Raw genomic sequence first — 26,307 nt, 5'->3', positions numbered from 1 at the left:
TAGGTGAAATTTCGAAGTTCGTCGCAGTTTGTTTAGTGTGCGCGTCGTTGTAACAAATCGCTCGATTTCTTGCGTGATAAAGATAGTTGCGAAACTCAAGTCGCCCGACTCTTGTCAAAAGTTGCCTTCCGCGTGATGGGAGTCCCTCTGGCATGCGATGCAATGGCATTGTTGATCGCTAAGTTTTGCTATGCGCTATAATACAAGAAATATTTTAGAAATAGGTGACATGTAGTTCTGTCACCTGGGTACAACTTAAGTAAATAGAATTATTCTTAGATGGTTTTATATGCGAAATATGATATAGTTCCCTGCTCTTGCGTGTCAGAATAGTATCAGTTTCGTCCTGTATTGCTGCCTCGTCGACGTTTATCTCTTGGATTTGAGTTCAATAATTCTATCTGTCGCATTGGGCTTGCCCTTCCATAATTTTGGCACTGTGAATTATGATGCTGACTACTGTGTCTGCGTAATTGTTGTTGTGCCATGTATTTTGTGGATTTGAACTACCTGAATTATGCCGCTGAAACTTCACATGATTGCCATCTGAGTTAGAGCACTGTCTGTGAATATTATGATTGTTATGAGGGTGCCTGTTCCCATTGTAATAATTCCTTTGATGTCTGTTATTGTGTTCACAGTTGGAGCTCCGGAAATGACTCCTATCAAAATAATCATTACTCAACTGCGAGAATTGCGTATCATACGTGCCTTGTCTGTTATCCGATCTGTAATTATTTCAGTGATTGTGTTTTTTATGTGAGTTCCCATGGTTTTTCTTTTCGTGCGGTATAAAGGCATCTTGCGTGTCATAGTTTCGGTTGCTTTTTCGTTAAATTGTTAATTCCACCAATTCCAATTTGTGAAGTATTGTTTGAAATGCTTCTAAATAATCTTTACATCTGCCGGCCAAAATTGCGTGTCCCAAATGTGTAGGTAACTTTGTTAACTAAATTCGAATTAGGTCTGACGGACCGTTTGGGTTTCGTAAGTACTGATTTGTGCATATCATGTCTTCAAAATATTTTGCTTGGCTGGAGAAGTCAGACTGTTCGAAGCCTTGTAACATTATAACGCTATATCTACCCGATCTTGTGTGGCCTGCGGTCAGTAGGCTGACAAAAACGCTCGGTATAAATCGTTTACGCTTTGGCAGTCTCTCACTATTTCCAACGGCCTTGCCGCGTGGTAACAACAGTTCCCGTTAGAACTCCTGAGTTAAGCGTTGTCGGGCTGAGTAAGCACTTGGATGGGTGACGATCCAGTTTGCCAAACGCTGTTGGCAAGCGGGGTACACTCGACCCTTGTGAGGCAAACCGAAGTCTACTTGAGAGGTAGCGGCTCCGGTCTCGTAAACGGACATCGGCCGGGAGAGCGGTGCGCTGATCACATATCCGCATTCAGTGACTCCAGTCGTCTGAGGATGACATGGCGGCCGGTCGGTGCCATTGAGCCTCCGTGGCCTGTTCGGTCGGAGTTTAGTTTTAGTCTCTTACTAGTGAGCGCATCCTTGCTGCAGGTTCATTTTCCAAATAACCGCAGAGAAATTCTAATTTGTGGTCAGGTGGTCAGTTTGGTGGTAAGAAACATAGGAACTGATCAATCCAAGCTTGGGGTGAATTTCGTTACTTAGTTGTAATTATATACTGTCGGAAAGTGTAATCGAAGTTACAATTTTTGTGTGAAACAGTTTACTCTCTATTGCATCACGTCGGTGAATCGTTGTCGAATCTGAATGAGTGTACTATTCTGTGGAAAATCACATAAATGCCATTAATTTGAATGCTCACCAAGGCTATCTGAATATGCAGGCGAACGGTCAAAATCCTTCTTTTCGTCCTACCGGTTAAGCTTTATTTCAGTATGCTCGACTTTGTCATTCATAGTGTTCCTATATAGTTTATTTTCCCGATTAATTTTCTCCAGGTTGCCTTTAAAATTTAATAATGACTGGTATTCTTCTGTGCCTGAAAATTCTGCTTTTAGCGTGTCATTTGAATCTCTGTCTCCACTGGCTGACAAATTTGCCATTTTCGTTCTCGGGTCATCACTTTTCATTTATTGTGCTTTAATGTTATTTCTGTTCTTCAGAATTTAATATCATAGATCCACTTCCTCGATAAGGTCTTTTATGTTTTGTTAAACTGTGCGTTCTGTTCTTTTCTCTGTGTAACTATCGGACTCGAACTACAATGTTGATTTTAGCCAACCATTCGTCTTTGTTACTACGCTGGTTTCTTTTAATATTTCATGTTCTGTTTCAAGGTCGCGTAGTCTAGTTGTAATTATTGTTTGCAGGTCATTTTTAAATTCTCCCCTAACCCAAATTCACAAATTTTGTATTTTCTATTTCATTTCTTCCTATGATTTGTCGATTTTCTCACTCATTTCATCTTGTGTATCTTTAAGCGTCTGACGAATCGAGTCTAGTGCAATGTGGTTCGTAAATGTTCACTGAAGGTGATGTGGGTGGCAGTCGCTCAAAAGACAATGTCGCAAAACATAATTCTGATGTGGTGTTACCACATGTTGTAAAATTTCGCACGACTGTGGCGACCTCTTTAACCTTTCCCTAGAGTACTGCGACTTATTGCCGATCGACTCAACTTCACAATTTGCTTGTTAATTACCCATCGTTTGTTTTGTTTCATTGATATTCGCTAAATTGGTTAATAACTGAGGATCCGCGCGATTTCCTGCAGTCTCAAGTAAACTATTGGTAGTTGCTACTTGCACAGTGTGGTTTATCTTATCCTGTACCGACCCGTAACGTTGTTAACACCCTCTGTTGTCTTGTGCTATGACGAAGTCTCATATTCATTCTTGTTGTACCAAACATGATGATATACTGTTTCTTGGAAAAACGAAATTGCTACAATGACCAGACGAACCAAAACAGAAAGTATACTATCGTGCACGTTAATACTTAACAAGGAACGAAATCCACTCAGGAGCTACTGTATCAACTGTCCATGTAATGAAGTAATCGATAATCGTCACTCGAGACAAAATTTCACAATGCAAATACAAAATTTTAAATGAATTGTCTGAAAAAGAAGTACAACATTTGTAAAATCAGCGCAGCGACATTATTTTGCTTTCGAGAAATCCAATGTTATGTGACTACGTATTACCAAAAGAACCAACGAGTTGGCTCACTACTATGTGCTTCTCTATAATGTTACACCAAATTTACCTCCCACTCTGTAAAAAGTATACGTATTAGCAAAACTATGCCCCATAACTCTTATCCAACTTAAACTCGAATGCTGACCTTTGACTAAACAAAACCTAACTTGAACTGAACTATAACTTGTCTGAATACAACTTGTCCTTATATTAAATACGCAACTGAAGTAAACTAACCAAAATTTTCACTTAACTCGCATCTTGACAACATCGTTGCCGATTTCTCCAAAGCACAACAGCACCAGCAAGCAGGCAGCGGTTAAGCTAGATTTCTATTTCTTTTAAATAAAGTTTCCAAAGAACATTCAAAGTGTAGCTTACCACATGGTGCAATGTGGTAATGCGTAACGATAAACCTTATCGTATCGGGTGAGTAACTATTCCTATGAAATGATAATGCAAGACAAAGTTTTTAGAATGAAGTATGTATTCAAAAAGACAGAGAAAAACTTTGCGCCATATGCACACATAATACTGGTGTGAACAATGCTACGCTTAACAAAGTGAACCATGTTTTAAAGGCGTACAATGTTAACAGAGAATTTCTGTAGAAATTTGTATTTTCTCAGACGAGTGCTCTACACTTTGGATAGTCACAAATGGGTGCTTCACACCAATCTTTCTAGAAGACTTCATAATTCCTGGGCATATGGGCCGGCTTGCTGCCTGCATAGTTCTGATGCATCGGGCATATAAGTGCCGAGACAGTATGGCGCGAGCCTCCTCTAAGCCACGGCGGGCACTGACTGGGGCTGGTGATAACATGTCGATATTTTTTCCAAAAAATTATCTGTGGTATCTTCCCACGATATGTCGCTATAAAACCAGCAATACAGAGTTTCGGTATTGTATATTTTTTTTCACTGTTTTCGGAAAATATTTGAAGCTGTTTTTTTGAAATCGTACTACAAAATAATTTTGCTTTCGCTGAGTGAGGGGATCTTGCTACTTTTTGAGCTTTCGTCGCGTCAAATCTTTCTCTTTGACTGCACGAATCAAGTATACGTGGCACATAAGAAGAAATCCGATTGCAGTGGAGTGGAGGTGTAAATGGAATAACAAGATTTCCGATGCGAAGAAATAGTACACCAGCTGCGTTAAAAAACAATTTTTAGTTGAATTAATGTACTATTTCTTCACAGCAACCATCTTCAAGAACAGTAGTTGAAAATTATGAAGAAAAATCTAATTGACAAGACTGGTCGTTGCGATGGGCGGCGACGTGTGAGTGGTAATGGTGACGTAATCGGCGCTACCAACAAAACCTGCAACGTTTAGCTTCACTAAGCAGGTTTGACACTGCAACTACTAGGTCGCTGAGTTTGCAGGAATGAAAAAAACGAGACGCCGACATGAAGGTGCCGGACAAGACCGATATGTGACGAAACTGAACGGTGGATCCATCAGACACCTTTTATTGTGCCACTTACATTCAGTTAATGTTGTTGGCAAAGCAGTTATCGCCAGGCATGAACGTGTATCGTTTTGCTTTCAATTCTTGCTCTAAGGGGAATAGACAAGCTGCTGGCTTGTTGATTTACGGAATATCTAATAGTAAATCAGTACTTAAATACACAGCTCTAAAACTGGCACTATATTTACAGTGTGCAGCCGATATTATTATAGGCAGGTACGTCGATATTTTTTCCGCCGGTATATCATACTTTTTCTCGATATATCTAGAGCCGATAATGTTTTTTTTTTTTTTAAATTTCGAAATATCGGATTCTCGATATTTTTAAAAATATCAACAGTCCTAACCCCAACACTCGTTGCCTGGGCTACGTACGTGACGGGAAGTGGTGTCTTTTAGTAATAACACTGCGGCGAGCATGTGTAAACAAGGCCAACTCCAGTCATGCAGCGTCAGCTGTTAACAACTGGTTACACGAGGAATGCCTCCACGGCAGTCGTCGACTCAATGTGGGTTATCCAGCCTCACCTACAGCTAGCTGCAGCGTCTATTAGCTGCTGGCCTTTGGGCAGTTCCTAGTCCTGATATTTCGTGATGTTAACGAGTGCCTTTCATCTGAGGTCTCTTGCTAGCTGACATCAACCGACTCTTACCAGTTTCCAAGGGTGTGCTCTTGGGGGCCTCCCGCACCTGAGCCATTGTGACCAACTGGGTGACCACTGTAGTCACGCCTAACGGTGTGGCCAGTACCCCTGCAAGACTACTGCCGCCGCATGGCTAACATCTGCCTGCCTGGTGTAGCCGCATGAACACCAAGGCTCTTGGCGCCACTCCTTTGCTGCGTCCACCTTTCCGGCCCGGTGTTCTCGCGCTGGTGGCAATTTCCTGCTTCCAACTGCCTAGCTAGGCAAGCACCACAACCCAGGGTCATCGTCCGCCACCAGGAGAGTGTTTGCTTCAGCTTCTGTTGGATTAAAATGTTGCATTTATGACAAACCCGGAGGAACTAGTTTTTCCTACCTGCTGCCCAGCCAACCATCCTGACCGCTAATCATTGGTGTCAGAAGTGACCAATGAGATCGAGCAATGCCGTGAGTCAACACAAAACATCATCAGTCCAGGGGGTGAGTGGAAATGAGCTTCTTTTCTAGTTATGAGTTCCTCAACTATTATACGATGTCAGGCAGACTAAATTGGCGGACATATTTGAAAACGAAATTTGTGAAGGTTGTACAGCTGCATCTACATCTGTACTTTGCAAACAGCTGTGTAGTGTATGGCAGGGGGTATGTGACGGTTTTTGGAACTTCTCAGGATAGTTATGTCTGTCATCAAGCGTCTGCTAATTCAGTTTCTTCGCCATCGCTGAGACACCGTCCAACAAACCAAACAAACTTGTGACCCCTTGTGTTGTCCTTCTTTGCATAAGTTCAATATCCCTTTTTAGTCCTGTTTTGTATGGGTTCCACACATTTAGCAGTATTCTAGGATGGATCAAACGAGAGACTCGTAGGCAGTCTCTTTCGTAGATTGAACTTCCGCAGCATTCTGTCAATAGACCGAAGTCTATCACCTGCTTTATCCATGATTGAGCCTATGTGATCATTCTATTTCATACTCCTATAAGGTGTTACATTTAGGTATTGGTATGGGTTGACTGATTCCAACTGTGAATCATCGATATCATATGCATAGGACACCATGTCTTTTCGTTTTTTGAAGTGCACAGTTTTTCATTTCTGAATAGTTAAAGAAAGTTGCCAATATGTTTAAGCTTAGGATACGTTGTAATATTCCACAACAAACCGACTTCAAGCATATTAGACCATGGTGTTGTGGATCACTTGTGCTGCCCTTCTTGTAAATTCCAACTACTGGGCACAGTTTTTTGTTCGAGGGGCCTACGACAGATTATAGTTAAAAGAGCTGCAGATTGTGTATAGTATCCGACAGGGAATCAACTGAGGCATGGAGCTATATTAACCATAGCAGAAATGAGAGTGAGTTCAAGGGTAATACAAGAGAGACTGATACCAATACTCGTCCTGTCAGGAGAGCAGTCATCACTTGCAACGAGCTTCATGCGTAGAAGATAACGGTACTATACCAGGGAGTTCGATGGGTCAGCATTCTTACTGCACAGATAGCGAAACTGAGTTGTATAAGGAGCTGTTAAAAAAGTGTTAAGATTAAATATTCTTGTGTTTACATTATTGTGCTTGTGTCTAGTATGTTAGACAGAGGCTTTACAATGAATAAATCAAAGGCACAGGTGATTAACACTCAGGATGAAGATCAATCTCTATTAGATCAAGCCGCTCGGACGAAAGCTGGTAATACAGACCTGCATGGATAGTCAGATACTTAGAAGGAGGAAAGACCCTTGTCCAGTTAAGCGGTATCCTTCTTAGATGATACTACTGCTAGCCTAGTTAATCAGTTTTATGGAAAGACAGGAGAAGACGTATTAGCGTTTTTGATAACCTCTTAACAGCGGTAAAATTGGGTTACTGGGCAGATGAGAAGTTATTCCAAATGGCCAGACTACGTTTAACCGGGGACGCAATATATTATGTAATTTACTATGAGGAAGAAACTGCAAAAAGGTGGTATTTTAAGGAGATGGGACCTGGATAAACTTACTAAACCAGAGGTTGTACAGAGTTTCAGGGAGAGCGTAAGAGAACAAATGGCAGGAATGGGGGAAAGAAATACAGTAGAAGAAGAATGGGTAGCTTTGAGGGATGAAGTAGTGAAGGCATCAGAGGATCAAGTAGATAAAAAGACGTGGGCTAGTAGAAATCCTTGGGTAACAGAAGAAATATTGAATTTAATTGATGAAAGGAGAAAATATAAGAATGCAGTAAATGAAGCGGGCAAAAAGGAATACAAACGTCTCAAAAATGAGATCGACAGGAAGTGCAAAATGGCTAAGCAGGATAAATGTAAGGATGCAGAGGCTTATCTCATTAGGGGTAAGATAGATACTGCCTACAGGAAAATTAAAGAGACCTTTGAAGAAAAGAGAACCACTTGTATGAATATCAAGAGCTCAGATGGAAACCCAGTTCTAAGCAAAGAGGGGAAAGCAGAAAAGTGGAAGGAGTATATGGAGGGTCTATACAAGGGCGATGTACTTGAGGACAATATTATGGAAATGGAAGAGCATGTAGATGAAGATAAATTGGGAGATATGATACTGCGTGAAGAGTTCGACAAAGCACTGATAGACCTGAGTCGAAACAAGGCCCCGGGAGTAGACAACATTCCATTCGAACTGCTGACGGCCTTGGGAGAGCCAGTCCTGACAAAACTCTACCATCTGGTAAGGAAGATGTATGAGACTGGCGAAATACCCTCAGACTTCAAGAAGAATACAGTAATTCCAATCCCAAAGAAAGCAGGTGTTCACAGATGTGAAAATTACCGAACTATCAGTTTAATAAGTCACGGCTGCAAAATACTAACGCGAATTCTTTACAGACGAATGGAAAAACTAGTAGAAGCCGACCTTGAGGAAGATCAGTTTGGATTCCGTAGAAGTATTGGAACACGTGAGGCAATACTGACCCTAAGGCTTATCTTAGAAGCTAGATTAAGGAAAGGCAAACCTATGATCCTAGCATTTGTAGACTTAGAGAAAGCTTTTGACAATGTTGACTGGAATACTCTCTTTCAAATTCTGAAGGTGGCAGGGGTAAAATATAGGGAGCGAAAGGCTATTTACAATTTGTATAGAAACCAAATGGCAGTTATAAGAGTTGAGGGGCATGAAAGGGAAGCAGTGGTTGGGAAGGGAGTGAGACAGGGTTGTAGCCTCTCCCCGTTGTTATTCAATCTGTATGTTGAGCAAGCAGTGAAGGAAACAAAAGAAAAATTCGGAGTAGGTATTAAAATCCATGGAGAAGAAATAAAAACTTTGAGGTTTGCCGATGACATTGTAATTCTGTCAGAGACAGCAAAGTACTTGCAAGAGCAGTTGAACGGAATGGATAGTGTCTTGAAGGGAGGATATAAGATGAACATCAACGAAAGCAAAACGAGGATAATGGAATGTAGTCGAATTAAGTCGGGTGATGTTGAGGGTATTAGATTAGGAAATGAGACACTTAAAGTAGTAAAGGAGTTTTGCTATTTGGGGAGCAAAATAACTGATGATGGTCGAAGTAGAGAGGATACAAAATGTAGATTGGAAATGGGAAGGAAAGTGTTTCTGAAGAGGAGAAATTTGTTAACATCGAGTATAGATTTAAGTGTCAGGAAGTCGTTTCTGAAAGTATTTGTATGGAAGTGAAACGTGGAGGATAAATAGTTTAGACAAGAAGAGAATAGAAGCTTTCGAAATGTGGTGCTACAGAAGAATGCTGAAGATTAGATGGGTAGATCACATAACTAATGAAGTGGTGTTGAATAGGATTGGGGAGAAGAGAAGTTTGTGGCCCAACGTGACTAGAAGAAGGGATCGGTTGGTAGGGCATGTTCTGAGGCATCAAGGGATCACCAATTTAGTATTGTAGGGCAGCGTGGAAGGTAAAAGTCGTAAGAATGGCTCTGAGCACTATGGGACTTAACATCTGTGGTCATCAGTCCCCTAGAACTTAGAACTACTTAAACCTAACTAACCTAAGGACATCACACACATCCATGCCCGAGGCAGGATTCGAACCTGCGACCGTAGCAGTCCCGCGGTTCCGGACTGAGCGCCTGAACCACTAGACCACCGCGGCCGGCTAAAAATCGTAGAGGGAGACCAAGAGATGAATACACCAAGCAGATTCAGAAGGATGTAGGTTGCAGTAGGTACTGGGAGAAGAAGCAGCTTGCACAGGATAGAGTAGCATGGAGAGCTGCATCAAACCAGTCTCAGGACTGAAGACCACAACAACAACACTATGAGGATCTGAGAAATGCGCAGAAATGGTTGTGTTGTGGAGAGGTTTGTAACAGCCGTGTAGAAGGCAGAATAGCTGTAGATGCTACAGCGACAAGTTAAACGGTGGATCACAGAAACAGGGGCAATCCATCGACAATTTTATGCATAGGATAAGAGAACATAGTGTTGATACCTATGAGTTATAAGATAGTCACGAAACAAATAGTGTCCTACTGCAAGAAGCAGAGAAAAGCGCTGACTAGGATTACCACCCCATGTATCAAGGAAAGTGCGTGCCAAATATCCAACAGCCTCTGCGGAAGCCATTGGCACAACAACGGCATCGGAAAAAGTAGATGCTGTAATTCAAACCAGAAATAGGATGGCTACCTTTTCCACAGGCATAAATGCTGCCATTGTGTTAGGTAAGGTTACAATGGGCAGGATTGTCGACAGCCACAGTGAGCTGGATATCGGAAGCAAGTCTGTGGACAGGGGAAGGGTCAACGGGAGCCTCATGGCCGGTGATGGGTGCTCCCAATATGATTTCAATGCTCCAGGAACGTATACAGAGACAGGATTTAGTCCGAAGCTCGTGGTATAGTGGCTAGCGTGCTGTCTCTGGATCACGAAGTCTCGGGTTCGATTCCCGGCCAGGTTGGAGATTTTATCCGCCCAGAGACTGGGCGTTTGTGTTATCTTCGTCATTTCATCATCATTCGTGGAAGTGGCGAGATTGTACTGTGTAAAGATCGGGAATTTGTATGGGCGCTGATGACCGAGCAGTTGAGCGCCCCACAGACCAAACATCATCATCAGAGGCAGAATTTTCCTGAGTGGCCTATAGGAAACACAAGGTGTATGTTTCGTGGGTAACGGAATACATTCGCTAGGTTTGCAATATGACGTTTTCAGTTGGGAACAAAAGATTTCCCGGAAGTTTTCCTTCGTATAGGTGATGGCTATGGTACCATCTTTGGGTCAGAATCCTTTTAGAACCATCGGGTTAAAACTGACTGTGTGCTGTGTCTAGTAGAACTCAGTGGAACAATGGTTTTCACCTGGAGAAAACTGTTATCAGCACCTCTCTACCCCAAATTTCTCATGAAAGGTCAAGCGATTAAGCTGTACGCAAGCTCAATGAGAGTCATTTCACATGGCAAAATACTGCAAGGTAAAGGCAAACTGCTATGAGTGACTGTAGGACAGTGTGGCTTGCAAAAGTGTTGTGCGTGGTTGAGTCAATGGAAGAAAATAATGAGTTACATAAAGCATTTTTTTGTGTGTGCAGCAGTATTATATACATACGTAAGATAAACCGAAAGTGCTTAGTGCTCATCGCCCTTGATAATTGTGAGGATGAAGATATGATTTTTCTAACAGACTTTGTCATCAACATACATGTTCTCTAAAATTATGGTGCATGCAACATAAAATCGAACCGTAGCCATAAGTAAGCCACCAGTGCAACTGTGTTACATGAGAAGATGGAGCTTTTAAAAGGAAAGCAAAGAGTAGCAATGGAGGAGCTACAGTTAGAATTTAAGGACCAATTTAATTCTCCTGGGTTTTTACTAGTGACACAAAGCAGAATCCCAACTGTACCATAAACCTTATCGGGGTCCCATTAACTACACCTGGTAATGGAGGAACTCATTAACTAGGAATTATGTAATTGTATCGTTGTCAAAAGTACCAGCCTGTGAGGTGTACCTATAGTGATAATGCTGAAAAATAAATTGGACAGAACGAAAAAATATCGATTTTGCTGCTAGTACAGATATCGCAACAGTTGTTTGATAATGGACACATACGAAACCCCAAATATAATAGAGACATTGGACAGTTTGGGATACTGCAGGTATTTTTGCATGACAGGTTTATAGAGTGGGAACTGTCAGCAAGAGGTAGCACCGGAGGACTCGCCAAAAAACGGCATATGTGGTTTCTTCAGCTCACTGCCAATGTCAACGTACATTATTCGCTTTGAACGCTGTGACAGACACATTTCAAAGTTTGTTGGATGGAGTGTTGCGAGGATTAAAACCAAAACAATGTATGATGTGTCTAGATGACATTACTGTGTTTGTGAAAGATATGGAAGGCACGTGTAGTGACTGAAGGAGGTAGTTAAGAGGTTACGCATAACATACGTAACTCCTAGTGCAGATAAACGTCGCTTTACACTGCAGGAAGTAAATTTCTTAGGACATATAATTATTCTTGAGAGTATGTGGGCAGAGTCTATATTGATGAACACCACACAGAGTTTAGTATGGTTGAGACTGGAAGAAAGTTACAGTCTTTGTGGGATAGCAAATTGTCATACGAAACTTTTCCTGGGATTTGTGGGGATATCACAGCCTCTCCTGCAGTTTTGAAAGAATGAAGTTCCATTGGACAGTGGAATGTGAAACTGCAGATGAAAAACTGAAAGAATTTTTAAATAGTTCAGTGTTGGCCTTTGTGAACTACAAAAGGAGTTCATATTATGGTGGGATGCTAGTTAATAATTTATTTGGCTGTGTTTTGAGTCAAGAGCGAGAGAGGAAGGAACATTCAGTTGTCTATTAATTGCAACATATAGACAAAGTAGGGAATATTCTGCCCCAAAAAAGCAAATGCTAAGCCTCATATATGGCATGACACACTTCTACTGGTATTTGTATAGGAAACGTTTGAAGGTAATAATGGATCATGCAGTGCTGAAGTATGTGTCTAGCAGTACCTGTGCTCTGATATTGAGCAAGTTTGTTTTCAAAGCGCTCAATAAACCTGTTAGATATTATGGTAATGAAGATGGCTTCAGTATGAAGACGGCCATATTACAGACAATCTGTTGTACACTTTTGGAGTTGCAGAAAGCAGAAGCTGCTTGCGAGGAATGTAAACGATTTGCAACACAGCTGCATTTTGTTTCGCATGAGCAATTGTTGTGTAAGACAGCAAGGCTTGGACCACATATTGTGGTGCCAGTCATATTGGAGAAGAAGTTTTAAAACAGGATCATGATCAGGTATTATGCAGTCATAATGGATGTAGAACCGTGGAACGATGAGTGGCTGAAAATCACTGGTGGTGTACACGAAGACAAGATGTAGAGCAGTATGTTAAACAAGCCATGAACGTATTCCACTGCTAAGGTTATTGAAACCATTTGAAATGGTTGGGATGGACATTTTACTACTACATGAAGACACAATCAGGTAAATGTTATGTTCTGATCACAATAGATTATTTTTCACGTTATATGGGAATGATCACTGTCCTGAATCAGTAAGCTGATGCAGTAACACAGGGAATGGTGTATAATTGGTTACTGAAATTCGGTATTCTAGAAACATTAGCCACAGACCAGGGCAACAAATGTATGCCGGAATTAATAAATCAGTTGTCCTACATTTGTGTTCATAAAATGCCATCATCATCTGAGATAATCAACGAAAAGGTGGGAAGAGATGGAGAGCCAGTGCTAAACTTACAAAAACAATGTGAGAGGTATACTTATATTGAGAGCCAATACCAAGGCTCTCGCAAGTCAGGAACAGATGGGGCAGTGCAGTGTGGAGCTACTGGAATGCTGTGGGCGACAGTGAGTAATGCTGGCTAACCCATGCACCACAAAGGAGAAAACATAGAGTTCAGTCACCCACTATCAGGGACCATATCAGTTTATTGAGATGACATCGCTAGGGAACGTTAAACTGCGGCTCTGACATGTACAACAGTTGTAAGTGTGAGACATATATGGGGGCTAAAGATTCGTTGGCACTGGTAACAGCACCACTCCCAAACAAGGGGAGAGTAGACCATAAGAAAGAAAAACGGGCCACACCATCAGAAGCCACATCCATCTTGCCATATGTTATAAGGCCACAGAAGTGATAGTGTATTAAGATTTTGGGAATTTAGTTTTTTTTCTGGTGTTTCATGTTCCAATTTTGTACAAATGGTGAAGGGGAGAGGGGAGTGTCGACGTATTTTTGAGATACTGGCCTGCGGTTTATGATTTCGTTTTGTGGTATGTTAACGACTGGTATGGTTTATTGGGTTATTTTGTGTGTAGTTCACTTTATGTTGATAACGTGCTTGCAAAGGGACGTCGGGTAGTGGGAATTGAGATTATTCATCTAGTTTAACGTATATGGTGTGTGGGGAGTGGAGATGGGTGTATTTTTAGACGACAGGCCGATGAGCGAAGAGTGAACACGGATGTCTTTCTCTAGATAACACCAACAGTGAGGATTACTGCGAGATGCAGTACACCTGTACAACTGCAAGGGGCGAGGATCTTGCAGGAGCGACCATTGAAAGGAGGAGTGCTTTTTCCCTAGGCAGGAGGACGTTGTCCTGACCAATCACCAGTGGACGTTAGATCAACACAATGCATGGGGATTAAGAGACGAGATGAAGCTTTCTCGGAATTACACCTTAAACCTGGGATGAAGGGGCTGTTATGAGAGGTACAAGGAAAGTACTGGGCGCTACATCACTGATGTGGCGTCACTGGGATACATTTCAGCAAACCATAGACCTTGTGCCACGCAAATTAAACCAGCGAACGCCAGGATGGATAGATGCAGGACGCAGATTGTAGAAAACGGTACTTGGAATAGCGAATGTCGGTGCCAACCAGGGGCTCTATAACTCGCTAGTACAGGTGGAGGGAGAGGCAGGAGGAATCAGAACTCCGACGGGATGGCACATCTGGAATCAGGATTATTGAATAACACTGTAATGTTGCGGGTGTAGTAGTAGAGCTGACGAGCTATGAAAGAAAGACCACCATCTCTGCAAACCATAACTGATGTATAATGCAGGGCCAGTTGGACGTATTGGATACAGATGTGTTGCACAGTCTTGCCGATAGGATAGGGGATACCCACACTGAGATAACAGAATTACAGGAAGCCATCTGCCACGCAGTATATTTTCATTTAACCCCTACCTCGTCGCTACAAAAATTATTTCTGGTCGGCGAACGTCATTCGCTCGAGGAGCTCCCAGCTACGCTAGAAAAGAAAACCCTGTCACTGTTTTACCATCTGCACCCAAATGCATGTGATTATTCTTTTCCCAGTTAGAGGTACCGATTAAATAGACTATCATATCTTTTATAGGTATGGAAAATATATTCCACAATATTAGTTTTCAAAGATAGTTAAATGGTTCTAGTAGAGAGAAAAATAAGATCAAAATGGCTCTGAGCACTATGGGACTTAACTTCTGAGGTCATCAGTCCTCTAGAACTTAGAACTACTTAAACCTAACTAATCTAAGGACATCACACACATCCATGCCCGGGGCAGGATTCGAACCTGCGACCGTAGCGGTCGCGCGCTTCCAGACTGTAGCGCCTAGAACCGCTCGGCCACCCCGGCCGGCAAAAAAATAAGATCAAATGGAGTATAGTAGCTGAACTAGAAATGTGATGAGGAAACAAACGTAGTATAGAATCAAATACAGGGAACGAAGAAGGTAAGTAAGTTATAGCATTTATTGAAAAAAATGTTTAAAACAATAATACAGACTATGAAGAAATCTTGGACTGAATAGTAAAATTTGTTTAAAAATAAAAGATATTCTGTGGAAAACATTCAAGTATTTGAACCAATGTGCTCACATTTTCAGGAGGAGGTAGAAGCCATCAAGGAAGAATATTAAAACCGATAAATGATTTATATATATTATAACTTTCCTTAAAATGGTTACTTTACGATTACGTTGAATGAAAGTGAGATCTGTGGAATGAGTACCGAACTCGAATCGTTGTGTTGCGTGTTGTAAGTGCAAGTGGTATGCTTACTCTGTGTTATTGTTAGCAAAACTTTACGCATAGATTGGATAATGCAACTCCCAATACCAATAAAGAAATACAAAAATGTTGAAATGTGTGAAATCTTATGGGACTTAACTGCTGAGGTCATCAGTCCCTAAGCTTACACACTACTTAACCTAAATTATCCTAAGAACAAACACACACACCCATGCCCGAGGGAGGACTCGAACCTCCGCCGGGACCAGCGGCACAGTCCAAGACTGCAGCGACTCAGACCGCTCAGCTAATGCCGCGCGGCAAAGAAATAGTCACTGCAAAATACATTCAGCCTCTTAAGCACTGAATCCTAAGGCACTGTTCAAAACTAATAACTTTGGTCCCTGTGCACATAACAAATAAATTAAATTGTCGTACTTCTAAAGTAGCAACGAATGAACGCGATATATTCTGGTCTCTCACAAAAAAATATAAATATGCTAAATGCAGACTCAGTAGAGTGCCATTGGTAGATAAAAGAGAACATTTAAGAAAATCCTACTTCTTTGAAAAATTCGTGATCTGGGCTGGTAGGTGGCACTGATTATGATGAATTACTAACATTCCGTTTTTTTAGCACAATTACATTGCGTGTTAGATTTGTCTTCTCAAAAACATCTGACCATTGACGTTCCATTATTCACAATTGATTCACAAACAATGAGATATAAACAGCAAGTATTATCTAACTTCATTAATCCAACATAAATGCAAATCACCAAATTAACATAGCTCTGTTAACATATCTTTAAAAGATTACAAGAATGAAATATCTAATTAGTCTTTTTATCAAAACCGTTTACGTACGTTATGGGGTTACTCAACAATTACAAATAATCAGCCAACTCATCTATACTAAGCCGTTGGCAAAAACAGAAATCATAGTTATTAAACATCTTTGCCTTATTTGCATGAAGCCTTCTGTTTCCATGTTCAACAATATTAACATAGCTACATGAACCTAACTCTTGGTGGCTTCACACAGCACACACGAAAGACTGTCTACTCCACTGTCTTTCCCTCACAGACAGCTACCTACAACTGAGTTCACAGTGCTCTCTCACTCCAACAAAGCAGCATCTTTGGCTCTGCGGTCAACCACAGTCAGCGCTCCGCATTATCGAGCCTTTCAGAGACATTCATCTTTCATAATATACTGCTTTCATTTTAATTTATTAATATTCTTATCTTATTCTCGTGCCACATATAAGTGTGCTCCAGTTGTCTACTTTCAATGTGGATTTTAATCCAAAAGTGGGACAAAAGATATAGGGCGTCCCTCAATAGATAAATTTTCGTTATGATACCTGTAATGACAAGTCATTGTCGAATTTCTCGAGAGGATAATCGCTTTCCTTAACATTTTAGATCTCAAGATAGCAAGGAACAAATGGGCTTAAAATGAAACTGACTGTATTTTATTAAACAACTAGGACGATACGATTCAGAATTTGAAACTATCGCGGGCCAGTAAGATGGCAGAGTAATATTTATGCCAGACACGAATCGTTCCTGAGCTGACTTTTCTATTTTTCAAAGATGACAAAAAAGTAGCTTGCGTGATTATGACTGCACACAGCTAGTGGCTACTACTTGTACTTTTAATATAATCTGCTGTTTTTAAGTATTAGTGGAACACAGTTTACCTCACCTCCGCAAAATACATAACCATAACGCTATTGCTTCGTTTGTTGCTTTACTTTCGTGGCCGTTGTAGGCATTTGTTGCTGCCTGTTAAGTGTTTCGATATATTTCGTGGATAAATAGCTCTGCTGACTTCCTCTTACGAATATCGCCTCATTGTTTTTGTGCAACATACTGCTTGTTGGTTTCAAAGTAAATAAAAGTCACCTACAATGAGTTCATACAAACCCAGTTTTATATGCCCGCCTCTGGGAAACATCTAGTTTCTCGGCTTACGAGACACGAGAAAATGATTATTTTACAATTTTTGGATATCCTCATAATTACCGCTTCAAGTACAGCTTTATCGTAAGACCAAAATGGGGCCATATTTCTATCATATTATTCTGTGGCGGAGTAATTAATCAGGGAAGGGGGGGGGGGAGCAGGGGGAGCAGTCTTCTATATTAAGCTTCCAGGAGCATTTATTCGGCGATTTGTTTTAAGAGAGAATACGTTACATAAATTTCATATGATGTCTAATACATAGAAAATCTCATTAAACGAAAAGTCAATAACAATATGAAAAACTCTGTACAGCAGTCGACAATATTAAGGCAGTAATAATTGTGTGTGTAGTGTTTTCTTATTGTTCTAACATTTTAAGTTCAGCAGCTTTGATGAGAAAATTATAAAAGGGGTTTCATAATAGCATCTTTTTCTATAAATCTTAACGCTTTCGCGACGATGAACTTCTGTAGAAGTCGGGAGGGAACGTCCTGCCCAGCCGGTGGACTGCTGAAGCAGTTCCGCCTCGCGTCGTATTTCTCCGCTTCACTACGCTCGACTTGCGTCGATGTTTGTCCTGTGCACCATCTAGCGGTTGTGACTGAGTCTTACTGCTCATTTCCCTCCTTGTTTCTGATCTGAAGTGTCGTGTTTTTAACCTCAGATAGTTTCTTCTAGAAGTGATATGGCAGATAAGCGATATATTGTGGAGGAAGTTGTTTCGCTCATACTGGATAGTGACTTTGAAGATGAAAGCGAATCATCGTTCGAATCTGACAATGAACGTGAAACGCCTATTGTAGCTGCTTCTACATCAGGTACACGTGCTACTCCAGCTGTTCCATTGACAACCCCAGACGTAGATTTGTTCTCAGAAGACGAAACTACAGATAGTGATATAGATGAAGAAAAAAAACAACGTGGGAAAATGACAACTTGAAACCGAAGAAACACGCTATGACGCAGATACTTCTGGACTGAAAGATATCGTAAACAATGCTAAGTTTCTTTCAGTTGTTCTTTAGCACGGATATCACAAACTTTTTGTGTAAGGAAAGTAACAGATACTTTTCTCAAATGGTGGCTAATGGTCGCGCTCCAGGGAGGATCCAAGGAGTGTGGAGTGACGTGAGTGTAAATGGTATTTACATCTTTATTGTCACTATGTTTATCATGACAAGAGTAAAGAAACTGAGCTTGTATGAATACTGGTATGAGAATCCAGTTATCCATACAATATACGTTTTAAATAAAGCACCCACCGCACCAGAGCTGAATCCAAAACACGGATCTTACAGAATGAACGAAAAAATAACGCGAATTATCTAAAACATCCAAGAAAACTGTTTTTATTCAAAATGAATATCAAAAGGATGTGTGATTTGGATTAATCATTTCCCGAATATACAGGGTGAGTCACCTAACATTACCGCTGGATATATTTCGTAAACCACATCAAATACTGACGAATCGATTCCACAGACCGAACATGAGGAGAGGGGCTACTGTAATTGGTTAATACAAACCATGAAAAAATGCACGGAAGTATGTTTTTTAACACAAATCTACGTTTTTTTAAATGGAACCACGTTTTGTAGCACATCTGAACATATAAACAAATACCCAATCAGGGCCGTTTGTTGCATTGTAAAATGTTAATTACATCCGGAGATATTGTAACCTAAAGTTGACCCTTGAGTACCACTCCTCCGCTGTTCGATCGTGTGTATCGGAGAGCACTGAATTACGTAGGGATCCAAACGGAACGGTGATGGACCTTAGGTAGAGAAGAGACTGGAACAGCACATTACGTCCACATGCTAACACCTTTTTATTGGTCTTTTTCACTGACGCACATATACATTACCATCAGGGGTGAGGTACACGTACACACGTGGTTTCCGTTTTCAATTACGGAGTGGAATAGAGTGTGTCCCGACATGTCAGGCCAATAGACGTTCAATGTGGTGGCCATCATTTGCTGCACACAATTGTAATCTCTGGCGTAATGAATATCGTACACGCCGCAGTACATCTGGTGTAATGCCGCCGCAGGCTGCCACAATACGTTGTTTCATATCCTCTGCGGTTGTAAGCACATCACGGTACACATTCTCCTTTAACGTACCCCACAGAAAGAAGTCCAGAGGTGTAAGATCAGGAGAACGGGCTGGCCGATTTATGCGTCCTCCACGTCCTATGAAACGCCCGTCGGAGGTTTCAGGCGTCAACTTTAGGTTACAATATCTCCGAATGTAATTAATAGTTTACAATGCAACAAGAGGCACTGATTACGTATTTGTTTATATGTTCAAATGTGCTAACAAAACTAACGTGGTTCCATTTAAAAAAACGTAGGTTTGTGTTAAAAAACATACTTCCGTCAATTTTTGTTTGGTTTGTGTTAAACAATTACACTAGCACCTCTCCTCACGTTCGGTCTGTGGAATCGGTTCGTCAGTATTTGACGTAGTTTACGAAATATATCCAGCGGTAGCGTTGGGTGACTCACCCTGTATATGAGGTCCAATATTTGCGGTAACACTACGAGTGCAGTTGTGGATTTAAAACTTTTGCGCCCCCCCCCCCCCCCCCCAAAAAAAAAATTCATGTTTGAAATAATAACTATTATCACTTCAAAATTGCAGATTTGGGTGGGAGTGCAGCTGGCTGTTTCCGTGCACTACTATTCGTTGTTCTGAAGGACGCGTCAGCGGTCTAGTCGCGCTCAATCGAAATGTAATATGGTTCCTGAACTGTACTTGGTGTACAGGCTCTAAATCTGTATCATATGACGCTTGGACATTCCGCAATGTCGTCAGGTGAACTGTTCGAAAGGTTACTGAAAATTGTGAAGGAGTCCAACAGTGTTCTATAGCTTTCCCTCCTCATTAATTCGGCGTACAAGCTATCGAGTGCTGAGAGAAATGTTTCGAATCTAAATTTTTCCCTTCCAGTCAGAAAAACTTCTTCAGAGGCCGCTTCTTCGTCATCATGAAGTTTTTGTTTTCGTGATCATTTGTAGGTGCATTCATAGCTTATATCAGTCACAATTTCCATGGATTTATTTTCATAATAGTAGAACATGCCACAAGCAGACGCTATAAATCCTACAAGTGATTCATATAGTTCATGCACTATTTTAGTATCAATATGTACACATTGCAATTTCAGATTTACACTAATAAATCTCTACAGTATTTCCTTCCAAATTGTCATCAAGAATACTGTTTCAGGTCTGCTGAGTTGATTCAATAAAGCTGAAGCCTCATTTCGCACAAGTGGTTTTTCAAACGCATTATTGGAAATATGTGTGAGGGCATTGATAACGCCCTCCCAGTTTTCATATAAACTTGCACACGCTTCCTCTCTTGTTGACCAACATGTTTTTGATAAACTTTTTACCGTTTTCCTTCCTTGTTTCATGAAGGAAAGAAGTTTATCCCAGCGCTGTGTAGAAGCAGAGGAATAAATTATAAAGGTTTTGCGCTACATGGAAAGGTAAACATGCTTCCCGACAACAGCTTGCAGCACTAGTGCCGACTAAATTCAAAGAATGTGCTGCACAAGGCACATAATGCGCCTTCGCATTTCGTTCTTTAATCCGCGTCAGCAAACCAGTGTTGGTTCCTGACATATTGCTTGCGATGTCATATGATTGGCCTCCACAATCAGTAATATCAATGGAATTTGTCGACAGGACTTTTAGTACGACCTCAGCTAAGTTTTCGGACTTGTGTCCCTGGTTTGGTAAAAACAGAGGGAAACGTTCAACAGGTTCACCATTCTCGTTCACATATCATAATATGAAAGATAATAGATCAATATATGAAATGTCTGCAATAGAATCTACTATTATAGAGCAATATTTGGCCTGTTTTATTTCACTTATAACAATTCTTTTTATTCGTTCAGAAAGAAGTTCTATTATTTCATCACAGATTATTGAAAAAAGGTCCCTGGCCTGGATTTTCATATCGTGCAATGTACTCTGCAAGAAAACGATCCAACTCGGCTATAAGATCAAGAGATCTCATAAATTGGCCATTATATAATCTTTCAACGTGTCCACGTAGGGAAAATCCACGACTTGTTAGCTCCTTCACTACTGCATACACCCTTTTAAACACACTGCACCAGTAAATTTTTTCTGTCTCAACTCATGATTCGAAATCGTTATCTATTGTTCCAAGTGACTTATATCTTGTTAAGTGTGGTAACTCAGAATTTTTGTGTTCAAGTGAATTCTCATGATGAGATAAAATATTATTAATATTTTTCCAATCTGCATTACCATTACTAACAATCGCGGCCTTACCTCCGAACAATTTATATGGTGCACAAGAAACAGCACCGGTGCTACGGGAGTGTACTAGAAAATCGCGCATAGTTATACCCCCATTTAGAAGTTTACAGTAAAATACATTTTTGGTCAAATGTCTGCTTTTATCGCCAATTGATCTTTAATTAGAAAAATCACCGTTACAATTTTGATTAATACCATGTTGTAAGAGAATGTCGATTGTTGATTCATTGACACACCATTGTGCAGGATCATCACTGACGACATTATTTCCTTTCATAATGTGTGACTCGACACTTAGTTTTTCGTGAAACTCGAAATCAGGAACAATTTGCTTTCCTTCATTTTTAAGTTGTGTTTTGTCTGTGTTTATTTCTTTTACAATAGCTGCAGTGCCAGAAATATCATCCGTACTCTTGAACTCGAAGTCGAACCAGCAACATTCTTTGCGAAAAATTTATCTACTGTGCCAAACGTTTTTAGAACATTAGCTTTTCGTTCTCGTTTTTCCTTCGATAATTTCCGAAATGCTGCCCCACTTAATTTTGCACTTTTGCTTTTTTCACTGTTATTCATGTTAAGGCACTTACAAAATTGTCAACCAACAATCAAAACAAAAGAAAAAATGTAAAAGGGAGGAAAGAAAGACTGTATCCAGTTAGAATCGTACTACACCGCACATGAGCACAAAGCTTTTTTCTTTAAACACGGCAAGCCAGCACAAAGATTTTTCCTTTAAAGACGGAGTGATGAACTGACCAACTCGGATTACTCGACGTAACTTTGCTATGAAAGAACGACAATGCAGAATAATTTAGTTTCATTGTCGCCTGCTTCTCTGCCGGTTGGAATTCGTCTCTTAAAGAAAACGGGACAGTCCTCTTTTTGTCTTCTGTTTCCCGCATCGCTGGAATTTTGGTTTAAGTAGTCTTGTTGGCTGTTGATGTGCTGTGTTGCCATTTGTGTGAACACTGCTGTTATGCGAACACGCTAATGCACCTTTTGTTCCAACATAAAATAAAAATAACGTTTCCTCGAAGAAAAAAAGTTTAGTTAACAAGTTTAATACGAAATTTAAAATACCACGTGCTATTCGATTGCACAGAGTGGGAAGTTTAATAGCGTGGAGGCTGCAGCAGAACAAATGAGACAAACAAAAGTTGATTTCTTCTTCTTTTTTCGCTAAAAAAACTAAGTAAATAAATAAATAAAATTTTTAAACTGTTGTGAAGTGTGTTTCACACATTATTAGATATTCTCCTTATGTTTAAAAATGTAAAATATTGCCAGTATCAACATGTTGTGTTAAATGGGTGTCATTAAATCAAAGCTCAGTATTGAAGGCCACAGAGCTTTCACATTAAGTACAGCAATGTCCGCAGCTCGGGGTTGTGCGGTAGCGTTCTCGCTTCCCACGCCCGGGTTCCCGGGTTCGATTCCCGGCGGGGTCAGGGATTTTCTCTGCCTCGTGATGACTGGGTGTTGTGTGCTGTCCTCAGGTTAGTTAGATTTAAGTAGTTCTAAGTTCTAGGGGACTGATGACCATAGATGTTAAGTCCCATAGTGCTCAGAGCCATTTGAACCAATTACAGCAATGGAGGGTTAACTTGATACTTCCCCGTAATTTCTACTAGAAATTTAAGTAGAGCTGGGTTTTACATATTGAGGCCCACATATGTTACAGTATTTAAGAAACTAGTTTACCACAGCTTTTCAGGAGTCCCGGTATTTTCACGGGGGAATATGGTAAGGTTGAGTAGAAGCCGACAACATTCTCGGAGTAATAACATTTCAAACATTGTATTGTAGATTGCCGTCCGGACAGCTTATTTCAAAATATTCTGAACAATCATGAAGATGACACCAGACGGAAACCAAATGTTAAATTGCAATTCAGTCACCAAGTAAACTATGTGTTGTGACTTGGCAAGACAGCCAAGCCACTAGGAGGTGAAGCCGAAAGGCACGCGTTTAAGCTCACGCAGGCTGGCGTGAGGTCTGGAACAGTTTAAGGAATTGAGTCTAGCAAAAAAGGTACATAGCTGCTGGAATACTTAACTTTAATCCAGAATTGGTGAACATCGTTCTGACGGTACATGCACCACAAGATAAATAGCAAATGATAATGGCGCCTTGCTAGGTCGTAGCAAATGACGTAGCTGAATGCTGTGCTAACTGTCGTCTCGGCAAATGAGAGCGTAATTTGTCAGTGAACCATCGTTAGCAAAGTCGGCTGTACAACTGGGGCGAGTGCTAGGACGTCTCTCTAGACCTGCCGTGTGGCGGCGCTCGGTCTGCAATCACAGATAGTGGCGACACAAGGGTCCGACGTATACTAGCGGACCGCGGCCGATTTAAAGGCTACCACCTAGCTAGCGAGGTGACTGGCGGTGACACCACACTATGTATATTCCCAAGCTTGTATTGTCGATTTTCGTTCTTAAGACTTATTTAAACTAGCAAGCTGTTTAAAAATATTTAAAAAATTTTGTTTGTAAGCGCAGTTATTTTAAAACGTAAAACGTTAAAATGTGTGCAGTGCAAAAAATGCTGCCTCTCTTAAGATGCCGCGCCTGGTGGGCCTATATGTAACTCCGCCACTGTACGAGTATGAAAGCACGACGCAACAATCACGGCGCCGGCGTGAAAGGGTTAAGTTTCGTACGTCCAGTTGCGTTTTAATTATTGCCCATTAAACATTCTTTTGTATTTTATATAAGTAACTAAATGAAGTCAGATACGCTGAAGCGATTAATTCTTTCTCTTTCGCGTACTTTTCTCCAACTGGGAGGTGAAGCGACACCATGAGACTACATAGGTTAATTTTTGCAAAGATGGAAACAGCTGGCAGCCACTGTCGACATTGCAACTTATTCACACCAATAGTGCCCTTACCAGCTTCGTAGCGCCATATTCATCTTCAGACACCTATTCACTTTCAGATTCACATTTGTTGATGTTTACATAAGATCTTTTTTATTCTCCCTTGTGGTGAAAGTTCCATGGTGTGGTGGTGCCCTACGGCCAAAAAAGATGTCAGAAACGGCATATTTAACTGTAATTGTACCTACTAACGACTGAACACAATATAAAAAAATCTTTGGAGTAGAATACAGATAACGATAGCTGTAGGAAACCCAGATGCGTCAGTGTAATACCCAAAGAAAAGTTCCATCAGAGGAGAGAGTATTAAAATCCTAATATTTAACTGCCGAAGCATTCGCAACAAAGTGCCAGAGTTTTGAGTGCTCCTAAAAACAAAGAAGCTCAAATAGTACAAGGCAAAGAAAGGTGGTTAAAAACTGGAGTTGACAGTAGTGAGACCTTGGGGGAAGATTTAAATGTATACTGAAAGGATAGGGAAATGCGAATGGTGGGGGTACATTTATCACAGCGGACAGGAAAGCCAGTTCCACCGAGACAGAAATCGATACTGCTTGCGACATTGTTTGACCAAGACAAAGTACTAACGGTGGGCATGTAATTATAGTAGTACCCTTCTATCTAATGCCACACTCACCTCCTGATGTAATCGAAAACTGCAAATGATGTAGTTATCTACAACAGTCAACAGTCTGCACGTAAGTTTCTTAAAAATACTGTAATAACTGGAGGAAGCTTTAATCATCCAGCAATCGTCTGGCATAATTATAGTTTTATTAGTCGTGGGTCAGACGAGACAACAGTGAAACGTTACTGGATGCCATTGCTGAGAATTGTGTGGAACAGATAGTTCCGAAACCCTCTCATGGTTGAAATATTTTAGACATAATGGTAACAAACCGACCAGATCTCTTCGAGGAAGTCCACATCGAAACTGGTATCAGTAACCATAAGACAGTTATAGCAACAATAAATACCAAAGTACAAAGAGCAACTAAAACAAGCAGGAAAAGAACTAGAAACTTCTCGCGCAAGGTAAGAGCATGTAGATGAATTGTGGCTAATGTTTCAAAGATTAATTGGCCATGCGCTGGATGGATATATACCCAGTAGAACAGTTCATGATGGAACAGATCTTGCGTGATTTACAGTCCCTGCAAAGGAACTTCTAAAGAAACAGAATCTACTGCATAATAGGTGTAAAACAAAGCGTATAGCTTTAGACAGATGCTGATTGAGAGGCGTTAGTCAGTCAAGAGATCAGTACTTGAAGCCATCACTGCCTATCGTGGCAGAATGTTATCGAAAGATCATTCACAAAACCCAAAGAAATTCTGGTCATTTACAAAGGCTGTTTGTTGTGACTAGGCAAGACAGCCAAGTCACTATGAGAGGAAGCCGAAAGGCACGCGTTTAAGCTCACGCAGGCTGGCGTGAGGTCTGCAACAGTTAAAGGAGTTGAGTATAGTAAAAAAGTACGTAGCTTCTGGAATGCTTAACTTTAATCCATAATTGGTGAACATCGGTCGGACGGTACATGCATCACAAGATAAATAGCAAATGATAATGGCGCCTTGCTAGGTCGTAGCAAATGACGTAGCTGAAGGCTATGCTAACTATCGTCTCGGCAAATGAGAGCGTAATTTGTCAGTGAACCATCGCTAGGAAAGTCGGCTGTACAACTGGGGCGAGTGCTAGGACGTCTCTCTAGACCTGCCGTGTGGCGGCGCTCGGTCTGCAATCACTGACAGTGGCGACACGCGGGTCCGACGTATACTACCGGACCGCGGCCGATTTAAAGGCTATCACCTAGCAAGTGTGGTGTCTGGCGGTGACACCACACTGTTAGTGTTACAAAAGTTAGTGTCCAGTCATTATCGGCAAAGCAGCAATTGAAATTGAGAGTAGAAAAACAAAAG

This window comes from Schistocerca piceifrons, chromosome 3 (genome assembly GCF_021461385.2).
Source record: "Schistocerca piceifrons isolate TAMUIC-IGC-003096 chromosome 3, iqSchPice1.1, whole genome shotgun sequence".
Lineage (NCBI taxonomy): Eukaryota > Metazoa > Arthropoda > Insecta > Orthoptera > Acrididae > Schistocerca > Schistocerca piceifrons.
This window is presented reverse-complemented; position numbering follows the sequence as displayed.